A 12,396-nucleotide genomic window follows, 5' to 3' on the forward strand; every position below is an offset into this window, starting at 1 on the left:
AAATGTGGTTAAAAAATCTGGATAAGCTTGAGCTAGAAGTGGTATTTGAGGCTTGAACTTCACAGAATTTGAACACGCTGAAGCTGCAAAGGGACTCCAGATGGAGGGAAGAGCAAGAAGGAAAGCACAGAGGAAGAGAGACAAAAGGCCTGCACAAAAGGTAACAGACATTGCTTTGTGAGGTGTAGATATTTTGAGATGGAGAAGTCCAGCAGGCGGTTAGAAATTTTTATAGAAGTGTAGAACTAGGAATCTTCTGTGTTGAGGAGGTGATGGACAAAAAGAAGGAAAATATCTACAGAGAAAAGATGATACCAGAAGGTTTTAAAGATCACCTCAAAGTTGAAGAAGGAGAGAAGATAATCAATAACAGATGGGGAAAAAACTAAAGCCATGAGGGAATAGGGAGCACAGGACAGTTCACAAGGGTTCACAGGTGATGAACTGCGTAAGATGAGAACCAAGAAAAGACAACTTGCTGAGGCAACTAGATGCTGACTAACCTTCAGCATAGCAGTTTCAAGAGAGGGAAGGGTTTTATGAGTAAATCGGTTTAGTGAAGGGAGCATTCTTCCTCAGACTGAGTGCAGTCTCTGTGTCCTCTTGATGTCTCTCCCTAGAGACTCTTCAGCCAGGGTGAAGGGAGGATTCCTTTTCAAGAAAAGATGCCTGGATGGTTCAGCACTCTCAACTTTGATATACTCAACTGATTTGCTCCTGTTGAGCTAAAAGAACACACTGATGCTAGATTTAGAGTTGCAGTAAATAATCAGGTGTGTGGAGCTCAATGCCTTTTAGTTCTGAAATACTAATATGGTCAGTTTTGATGGATTCACGAGATAGGGGTAATGTAAGCTGAGATAGTAGTATACAAATGTAGGTATTTCATAATCTAAAAGATAGATTACATTTAGAACAGTACTGCATCTTTATTTATTAAACCATCCTGTTTTTTTTTTTCCAAGTAGTTGAAAATAGGCTTTTGTGAATGTTTATTGTTAGTTTCTTTTGTTTCTGTCTTTAAAGATTCAGTACCATGGAAAGATTTGTAGGCTGCTCAGAAGTGACAGACACTCGAGTGGCACTCTTTTGCAGAGAAGCTTTTAAAAGAAGAAAACCAAAAACTTCCTAACCTGGACTGCACAATTTAGGTTAGATTTTAAATTTTAGGTTAATAATAAATGGAGCTCAAGAACACAAAAAATAAAGTAGGTTGCACCCTTAATGAGTACAAAAAGACAAAAGCTAAATTTAAATTTTATTAAACAGAGAATTCTCAGAAACAGAGAAGCCACCTTTTGATGATATGTAAAAGTGAAAAGAAAGTGTTCCTTTAAAAAGAATTTTCTACCTATTTTGAAAAGATTTACAGTAGAGGGAGCTGTAGGAAAGAGAGAGATATTTCAAATTTAATTTTTCAAAACTCCATATGGACATTTAAAATTAGAATTATCAAGCACAAATTATCATTTTATATAATATCAGAAACTTCTGCAACAGGCATCTGGGGATATCTTTATTTTGGGAAGTATCAAGTATTACATTGGTTGCTTTGGCAGTGGTTATACTTGGAGATTTCATGCTCAGTTTTCTCCCAAACTTGTCAATCTCCTCCTCTTCTAGGGAAGGATAAAAGAAGAGGCAGAGAAAAGTAAAAATGTTTCTACCGTACTATTCTGGAATTTTTTTTTCCTTCAGGACACAAAAGCCATGGGAAGAAGTGTGCTTCTCTAATACAGGTATATAGGGTGAACAGACATTTTGGTGTGCTGGAGACAGTCATAATTGACACCTTGTAGCAGAGAAGGCTATGGCACCCCACTCTAGTACTCTTGCCTGGAAAATCCCATGGACAGAGGAGCCTGGTAGGCTGCAGTCCATGGGGTCACTCAGAGTCGGACAGGACTGAGCGACTTCACTTTCACTTTTCACCTTCATGCATTGGAGAAGGAAATGGCAACTCACTCCAGGGTTCTTGCCTGGAGAATCCCAGGGTCAGCGGAGCCTGGTGGGCTGCTGTCTATGGGGTCGCACAGAGTCTGACACAACTGAAGTGACTTAGCAGCAGCAGCAGCAGTGCACTTTTAATTCTCAATTTTATTTCAATTTAGAGAACAAGTTTTATGTACACCTTACATATGTAGCAGTTCCTCCATATAGATTCAGGAGAAGTACACCACAGATCTTTCTTAACTTAAAATGGAATTAAGTCTCAATAATCCCATTATAAGTTGAAAATATCGTTGAGTTGAAACCAAATTTAATAGATGTAACCTACTAAACTGCTGTTAAAGTGCCACACTCAATATGCCAGCAAATTTGGAAAACTCAGCAGTGGCCACAGGACTGGAAAAGGTCAGTTTTCATTCCAATCACAAAGAAAGGTGAAGCCAGAGAATGTTCAAGATATTGCACAATTACACTCATCTCACACACTAGCAAAGTAATGCTCAAAATTCTCCAAGCCAGGCTTCAACAGTATGTGAACCATGAACTTCCAGATGTTCAAGTTGGTTTTAGAAAAGGCAGAGGAACCAGAGATAAAATTGGTAACATCCATTGGATCATAGAAAAAGCAAGAGAGTTCCAGAAAAGCATCTACTTCTGCTTTATTGATTATACCCGAGCTTTTGACTATGTGGATCTGTGGATCACAACAAACTGTGGAAAATTCTTCAAGAGGTGGGAATACCAGACCACTTTGCTTGCTTCCTGAGAAATCTGTATGCAGGCCAAGAAACAATAGTTAGAACTGGACATGGAACATCGGACTGGTTCCAAATTAGGAAAGGAGTAAGTCAAGGCTGTATATTGTCACCCTGCTTATTTAACTTATATGCAGACTATATCATGCGAAATACTGGGCTGGATGAAACACAAACTGGAATCAAGATCGCCAGGAGAAATATCAATAACTTCAGATACGCAGATGACACCACCCTTATGGCAGAAAGTGAAGAGGAACCTCTTGATTAAAGTGAAACAAGAAAATGAAAAAGTTGGCTTCAAACTCATTATTCAAAAAATGAAGATCATGGCATCCGGTCCCATCATTTCATGGCAAGTAGGTGAGAAAACAATGGAAACAGTGACAGATTTTATCTTTTGGGGGCTCCAAAATCACTGCAGATGGTGACTGCAGCCATGAAATTAAAATACACTTGCTCCTTGGAAGAAAAGCTATGACCAATCTAGACAGCGTATTAAAAAGCAGAGACATTACTTTGCTGACAAAGGTTCATCTTGTCAAAGCTATGGTTTTTCCAGTAGTCATGTATGGATGTGAGAGTTGGGCCATAAAGAAAGCTGAGCACTGAGGAATTGATGTTTTTGAACTGTGGTGTTGGAGAATATTCATTGAAAGGACTGATGTTAAAGCTGAAGTTCCAATACTTTGGCCACGTGATGCAAAGAGCTGACTTATTGGAAGAGACCCTGATGCTTGAAAGATTGAAGGCAGGAGGAAAAGGGGACAACAGAGGATGAGATTGTTGGATGGTATCACTGACTCAATGGACTTGAGTTGAGCAAGTTCCAGGAGTTGGTGATGCACAGAGAAGCCTGGTGTGCTGCAGCCCATGGGGTCACAAAGAGTCGGACAAGACTGAGCGACTGAACTGAAAGTGAAATGTACTGAATATCATAGCTTAGTGCAGCCTATCTTAAATATACTCAGAATATGTACATTTGGCAAAATCAACTAACACAAACTATTTTATAATAAAATGCTAAATATCTCATGAAATTTATTGAGATAAATAAATTTTATCTCAGAAGGAAGGAAAAGAAAATACAGCATGTTTGTATGGGGGCAGAATGGTGGTAAGTGTATGAGTTGTTTACCCCTGTGATTGTGTGGTCCACTGGAAGCTGTGGCACTGCAGCTGTCCAGCATCACAAGAGAGAAAGTAGGACAAATCACTAGCCCCGGGAAAATATCAGAATTCAGAATCTGAAGTATGGCTTCCATTGGATGAATACTGCTTTTGCCTCATATAAAGTTGAAAAATCGTCGAACCTCTGTAAGTCAGGAAATTTCTGCACTGAAAATAGAAGTTTCAGACTATGTTTTCAAGGGTCATTTCTGTAGCTCATTATGAAAGAAGTTTCTCTGATATGAAGAGCACCCAAAACCCTAGCAAGCTTAGTGTTCCCTCCTGAGTGTGAAGCTTCATTTTGGTGTTGGTTCTGCAACTGCCATTTACCATTGATGATCATTCTTCTCTTCCTTTGGGGAGCAAGAGGGAGAGGACACTGCCTGAGTAAAACAAAGAACAAGAAAAGAAGTTTCAAAGTACTTTGTAATTAGCCGACAAACTGGAAGAATATGAAATTACAAAAAAATGTAAAATCAAAACAATAAAATTGGTGACATCAGTTGATATAACTTTATTTATTAACTTTATTCTTTATTTATGAGAATTTAACAGCTTAGAAATAAGAGTAAGGTTTTTCATATTTTAAAATTTAACTAGAGAATTGTTAGTCATCTTCAATAAACCAATTTGTACTTTTTTACTCTTTCTCCTCATGAGAGGAAAGGCTTCATATAATCTTTGGTTCAAGTTAATGAGCACACTGAAATATTTCATTTATTTTAAAGACAATGCTAAGGTCCATTTATATAGAATACACCAAAATTCCTTTTCTAGATTAACTACCAAACTATCCCAACCCCACTCAATTCCAATTAAATTTAAGAAATAATTGTTTTGGAGACATAAATTGATGGAACAGAATAGAGAACCCAGAAATAAGCCCATAGACATATAGTCAATTACTTTATGAGAAAGGAATCAAGAATATACAATGGAGAAGGATAATCTCTTCAATAAATAGTGTTGGGAAAACTAAACAGCCACATGCAAAGGAATGAAATTGGACCACTATCTTCTACTGCACACAAAAATTATCTCAGAATGGACTAAAGATTTGAAACCATAAAGCTTCTAGAAGAAAACATAAGTAGTAAGCTTCTTGACATCTATCTTGGCAATGATTTTTGGGGATTTGATACTAAAAATAAAGAAAACAAATGCAAAAATAAACAAGGAACTACATCAAACTAAAGCTTCTGCACAGCAAAGGAAACTATCAACAAAATTAAAAGGTAACCTACTGAATGGGAGAAAATATTGGCAAATCATATTCTGGATCAATGGTTAATATTCAAAATATATAAAGAACTCTGTGACAAACTCTGTGACAACTCTGTGACAAAAACAAACAATCTGATTTTAAAATAGGCAGAGGAGCTAAATAAACATTTTACAAAGGAGACATTAAGACCATTAGGTACATGAAAAGATGCTCAATATCGAAAATCATTAGGAAATGAAAATCAAATTAACAATGAAACCTGACACCTGTTAGAATGACTATTATTTAAAAGATAAGAAATAACAAGTGTTGGCAAGGGAGGAGATGTTGAAAAGGGAGCTTGGATACTAAATATGGAAGTGTAAATTGGTGTAGCCACTATGGAAAGCAGTAGAGTTTACTCAAAAATTAAAAATAGGACAATCACTTGATATAGTAATTCCATTTCTGGGTATTTATGTAAAGAAAACAAAAACACCTAACTTGAAAAGATATATGCACTCCCATGTTCATGGAAGTGTTATTTGCAATAGCCAATATATGGAAACAACATAAATGCCCATTAACGGATAAATGGCTGAAGTAATGTGATACACACAGATCAGATCAGTCGCTCAGTCGTGTCCGACTCTTTTGACCTCATGAATCACAGCAACCCAGGCCTCCCTGTCCATCACCAACTCCCGGAGTTCACTCAGACTCACGTCCATCGAGTCAGTGATGCCATCCAGCCATCTCATCCTCTGTCGTCCCCTTCTCCTGCCCCAATCCCTCCCAGCATCAGAGTCTTTTCCAATGAGTCAACTCTTCACATGAGGTGGCCAAAGTACTGGAGTTTCAGCTTTAGCATCATTCCTTCCAAAGAAATTCCAGGGCTGATCTCCTTCAGAATGGACTGGTTGGATCTCCTTGCAGTCCAAGGGACTGTCAAGAGTCTTCTCCAACACCACAGTTCAAAATCATCAATTCTTCAGCGCTCAGCCTTCTTCACAGTCCAACTCTCACATCCACACACGACCACAGGAAAAACTATAGCCTTGACTAGACGAACCTTTGTTGGCAAAGTAATGTCTCTGCTTTTGAAAATGCTATCTAGGTTGGTCATAACTTTCCTTCCAAGGAGTAAGCATCTTTTAATTTCATGGCTGCAGTCACCATCTGCAGTGATTTTGGAGCCCAGAAAAATAAAGTCTGACACTGTTTCCACTGTTTCCCCATCTATTTCCCATGAAGTGATGGGACCAGATGCCATGATCCTCGTTTTCTGAATGTTGAGCTTTAAGACAACTTTTTCACTCTCCACTTTCACTTTCATCAAGAGGCTTTTGAGTTCCTCTTCACTTTCTGCCATAAGGGTGGTGTCATCTGCATATCTGAGGTTATTGATATTTCTCCCAGCAATCTTGATTCCAGCTTGTGTTTCTTCCAGTCCAGCATTTCTCATGATGTACTCTGCCTATAAGTTAAATAAACAGGGTGACAATATACAGCCTTGACGAACTCCTTTTCCTATTTGGAACCAGTCTGTTGTTTCATGTCCAGTTCTAACTGTTGCTTCCGGACCTGCATACAAATTTCTCAAGAGGCAGATCAGGTGGTCTGGTATTCCCATCTCTTTCAGAATTTTCCACAGTTTATTGTGATCCACACAGTCAAAGGCTTTGGCATAGTCAATAAAGCAGAAATAGATATTTTTCTGGAACTCTCTTGCTTTTTCTATGATCCAGCAGAGGTTGGCAATTTGATCTCTGGTTCCTCTGCCTTTTCTAAAACCAGCTTGAACATCAGGAAGTTCACGGTTCACATATTGCTGAAGCCTGGCTTGGAGAATTTTGAGCATGACTTTACTAGCATGTGAGATGCGTGCAATTGTGCAGTAGTTTGAGCATTCTTTGGCATTGCCTTTCTTTGGGATTAGAATGAAAACTGACCTTTTCCAGTCCTGTGGCCACTGCTGAGTTGTCCAAATTTGCTGGCATATTGAGTGCAGCACTTTCACAGCATCATTTTTCAGGATTTGGAATAGCTCAACTGGAATTTCATCACCTCCACTAGCTTTGTTCATAGTGATGCTTTCTAAGGTCCACTTGACTTCACATTCCAGGATGTCTGGCTCTAGGTGAGTGATCACACCATCGTGATTATCTGGGTCATGAAGATCTTTTTTGTATAGTTCTTCTGTGTATTCTTGCCATCTCTTCTTAATATCTTCTGCTTCTGTTAGGTCCATACCATTTCTGTCCTTTATCGAGCTCATCTTTGCATGACATGTTCCTTTGGTATCTCTGATTTTCTTGAAGAGATCCCTAGTCTTTCCCATTCTGTTGTTTTCCTCTATTTCTTTGCATTGATTGCTGAAGAAGGCTTTCTTATCTCTTCTTGCTATTCTTTGGAACTCTGCATTCAGATGTTTATATCTTTCCTTTTCTCTTTTGCTTTTCACTTCTCTTCTTTTCACAGCTATTTGTAAGGTTTCAAACAGATGTATATACAATGAAATATTTAGCTATACAAAGTGAAATCTTTCCATTTGCAATAACGCGGGTGGATCATGAGGGGATTACAAGTAAAATAAATCAAACAGAGAAAGTCAAATACAATAGAAGCTCACTTGAATGAGGAATCTAAGAAAAACCAAGGTAACAGACACAGAGAACAGATAGGTGGTTGCCAGACCAGGTAGTGGGAGGGAGGAAGTGGGAGAAATGGGTAAAGGGAGTCAGAAGGCACAAACTGCCAGTCATGAAATAAATAATCCATGGGGATGTAATGTACACAGTGACCATACTTAACAACACTGTATTGCATAACTGAAAGTTGCTAAGAGATTAAACCATAGAAGTTATCACAAGAAAAATTTTGAAAACAATGTGTGGTGACAAATAGTTAATTAGACTTAAGATGGACACTGTCTGGCAATATAGTCAATGTCAAATCATTATGCTGTACACCTGAAACTAATATAATGTTGTATGTAAATTATTTCTCAATTTTTTTAAGTTTAAAAATTTTTTAAGGTTTAATAAGATTTTTTTTCTAATACCTCAATATGAAAATAAAAACTGAATGAGAAATAATATAAGTAAATGCCTAAACTCACCACATCCTCATGAGCCAACAAGGGGCAGGTTATGAGTGGTGGGTAAAGGAAAATGTGAAACTTATTCTTCAAGAGGATTAAATACACGTAGAAAACAATGCTGGCTAATAAATTATGTTTCAAAATAACATTGAGATTTCAAATGGATGAGTATTACACTGGAAGGAATTTTTTAAATGTAGAGAAACAGTGACTTCAAACTAATTAAATCATACAGATGATAGACTTTTTTGACTTTTTAAGTACTAAAAGAAAAGAAACTTCTATTTTTACTTTATAAGGAATTTGTGTACCCAAAAAAATGTGTTCAGGAAAAAATTCATATTGAAATTGAAGTCAAGGAAAACCAGGTTTAAAATGCAAGACATTCATTATAGATAAATGTGTCATTAAAAAAAATGAAAACATGGAGCTGAAATGAATAAATTAAAAAATGGTAAGAAAAATGTTAACGAAAGGATTCATAATTCCCTTTCAAAGTATTGTATGTTTCCAAATATCTAAAGAAAAGAATTTGCTGATAAAAGAGTACGGAATTAGAAAATATTAGCTAAAATGGAGCTAAGAAAATAAGTGATTGTGTACACCCGCGGCGGATTCATGTTGATGTATGGCAAAACCAATACAATATTGTAAAGTAATTAGCCTCTAATTAAAATAAATAAATTTAAATTAAAAAAAAGATTACAGGAAATGTGCAGTTAAGAAATAGCATCTTTATGTAAGGCTGTGAGGAAAAGGAAGAGAAGAGAATACATTGAATGTGAATCAATCAAAGAGAAGTGGCAGCACTTTAACAATATGAAGGGAGTTTGGAATGAGCCTACTTATATATTAAGAGTTAACTGATAAATGTGGATACCTCATTTCTGAATGACTGTAAGTCTCTTACAAGTCTGCCAACTTCCACTCCTGCATTCTCCATTCAGTTGCAACATGGCAACCACAGTGTCTTCTTAGAACCTTAAGTCAGAACATACCCCTACTGTGCTCAAAGCTCTTCAGTGATGCCCCATGTGCCTCAGTGTAAAACTTAAGGTTTTTTATGATCCTGGAAAGTTCTACATGATTGGGACACAGTTACCTACCTCTCTGACTTCTTCTCCTGACTCTCCCCAGGATCACTCTCTAGTCACAAGGACACTCTTGGATCATTACAACAGACTCGTCAAGTATCTTCCTCAGAGCCTTCACTCCAACAGCAATTCTCAAGGGATGCCCCAGGAATCTCTAAGTTTCAAGGACCCTTTCATGGAATGTAAAATGTCAACTACAGAACAAAAACTCAACAAACTTGAAGAGTGTAAAAGACAGCCAAGACCAAATTATTGAGAATCGCTTTCCAGCTTGAAGGGCACTTCCCTCACAAATCTGCTGGGATCAGTCCCACACGTCCCTCAAGACTTTGCCTGTTCCTCCCTCTCCCAGTGAGCCCTACCCTGACCACCTCCTCTAAATCCTAGACTTCTGAGTCTCCCTTAGGTTTTCTCATTTCCTGTTATTTTTTTTTTAATTCATTTCTTTTTAATAGAAGGATAATTGCTTTACAATATTGGGTTAGTTTCTACCAACCATCAACATGAATCAGCCATAAGTTTACCCATTTCCCATCCCACTTGAACATCCCTCCCACCCCCTGACCCCTCCCACCAGGACATGGTAACACCTAGAGAGGAAGGAAATCTTTGAAAGAATTTGTATATGTAATTATATGCTCCAGTTTGGGAATGACACACACCACTTCCATTACAACTCATTACCCATTAGCTAGAACTAATCACATGCCCCCACCCAACCAAACCAGGGACCAGAAAATAGACTTCTACCATCTACCTGAAGGAAAGAAGCTGGAAATATTTCATGACTAGAACTGTAGTACATGGTGAATTGCATTTCAAATTGGTAAAACAATTTAATAACCAAGATTAATAAAATTTCCTGTGAAATTAGTTCAGAATACACAATGATTATAGAAAACATCTACGCTAATTTTGTTATAAATAATAAATGGTTATTGAATTATATAGCAGAAAATAGGTTAATATGTATTATATTCATCATAATGAACTTTATTGATGATTTGGCCTTGGGAGCATTCATTTGTTACCCATTTCTTTCTTCCTTCCTTCCTGGCTCCCTGCCTTACTTTCTTTCTTCCTTCTGTTTTTTTTCCTTCGCTCTTCTTCCTTTCAGGAAATATTTCTTGAACTCTTCTATGTACAGCTAATGGTACTGGATTATGAAGATATAACAGCGAATATACAGGATTTCTATAAGCCCCCACAGAGCTTATAGTCTGCTGACAACAAACAGGCAAGCAGAATTTAAAAATGAAAATAGTTATGGATAGTGATAAATGTTATAATGGAGATAAACATTTGATAAAGAATGAGGAGGATAGTCAGGAAAGTCTGAAGAGGTATTAGAGATAAGATCTGTGGACTGTGAGGAAGCAAGTCTTGCAAAGGTCCAGAGAAAGAGAATTCCAGACACAAGGAACATGACTGAGAAATAGCAGAGTCCTGTATGGTCTGAGCTGTGGGAGGGAGGAGGAGAGTGGTGAAAGATGAAGTTAGATAGTCAGGCAGAGAACAACCCATGCAGGGCTTTGCTGATGAAGTGATGGGTTTTGATTTTATTCCAAGATCAATGGAAAGTCATCAAAGGGTTTTAAGCAAGGAATTGACAAGGTTACTTTTATGTTTTTAAAAGATTACATTGACTTCTGGGGGAAATACAGAATGGATGGGGGACTATTAGGAAGTTAAATGCAGAAATCCAATTGGTTTTCATTAAGTTTATATAATGAAGAAAGGGAGAAAGAAACATTCAACACATATTTAACAAGAAAACCAACAAGATTTCCTGCTGGATTAGATGTGGAGATAAAAGAAAAGGGAAAACTTATTAAGCACTTATTTTGAGTACTGTGTTCATTATTTTATGTAAAGAGGAAGCTCATAATTTTTAGTCATACTATGTCATATATATTATATACATTTCACATATACAATATATACATTTTACATATATGCATATATATATGTTTATTTATGAATGTACTTATTATCTTAAGTAAATTACATAGAATGTAATTGCTTTGTCTATAAATACTTTGGATTTCAATTTGAATCCCCTACATCTGAATAGGAAAAACTTTAACTATCAAGTTCCATTAAAATTAATCTGATCCAACATCTTTTAAAGTATAATGGTTTTTTCTATAGAGTAAAAGTCTTATCTGGTCTCCTTCTTTCTTCTGTCTCTTCCCTAAAGATGATGTCCTTTCATGCAGGGGTACATCCTGGAGTGTAAAGTCAAGTGGGCCTTAGGAAGCATTACAATGAACAAAGCTAGTGGAGGTGATGGAATTCCAGTTGAGCTATTTCAAATCCTAAAAGAACGTGCTGCTACAGTGCAGCACTCAATATGTCAGCAAATGTGGAAAACTCAGCAGTGGCCACAGGACTGAAAAACGTCAGTTTTCATTCCAATCTCAAAGAAAGGCAATGCCAGAGAATGTTCAAACTACCACACAGTTGCACTCATCTCACATGCTAGCAAGGTAATGCTCAATATCTTTCAAGCTAGGCTTCAACAGTACATGAACCAAGAACTTCCAAGTGCACAAGTTGGATTTAGAAAAAACAGAGGAATCAGAGATAAAATTGCCAACATCCGTTGGATCACAGGAAAAACAAAGGATTTCTAGAAAAACATCTACCTCTGCTTCATTGACTACGCTAAAGCCTTTGACTGTGCAGATCATGACAAACTGTGGAAAATTCCTAAAGATGTGGGAATACCAGACCACCTGACCTGCCTCCTGATAAATCTGTATGCAGGTCAAGAAGCAACAGTTAGAACTGGATATGGAACATCCATGACTGATTTAATATGAGGAAAGGAGTAGGTCAAGGCTGTATATTGCCACCCTGCTTATTTAACTTCTATGCAGAGTACCTCATGCAAAATGCCAAGCTAGATGAAGCACAAGCTGGAATCAAGATTGCTGGGAGAAATATCAATAACCTCAGATATGTACATGACACCACCCTTATGGCAGAAAGTGAAGATGAACTAAAGAGCCTCTTAAGGAAGGTGAAATAGGAGAGTGAAAAAGCTGGTTTAAAACTCAACATTCAAAAAACTGAGATCATAGCATCCAGTCCCATCACTACATGGCAAATAGATGG

The 12,396-nt window shown here is 37.3% G+C and overlaps 1 non-coding gene across 1 annotated transcript; it reads left to right on the top strand.

Moving 5' to 3' along the window:
- Positions 1-4,059: 4,059 nt before the first annotated feature.
- On the top strand, positions 4,060-4,264 carry LOC113891950. Its single transcript, XR_003510927.1, has one exon. It is a non-coding gene; the product is annotated as a small nucleolar RNA U3 (small nucleolar RNA).
- The last annotated feature ends 8,132 nt before the right edge of the window (positions 4,265-12,396 follow it).

The sequence above is a fragment of the Bos indicus x Bos taurus genome, chromosome 4, assembly GCF_003369695.1.
Source record: "Bos indicus x Bos taurus breed Angus x Brahman F1 hybrid chromosome 4, Bos_hybrid_MaternalHap_v2.0, whole genome shotgun sequence".
In the NCBI taxonomy this organism is placed as follows: Eukaryota; Metazoa; Chordata; class Mammalia; order Artiodactyla; family Bovidae; genus Bos; species Bos indicus x Bos taurus.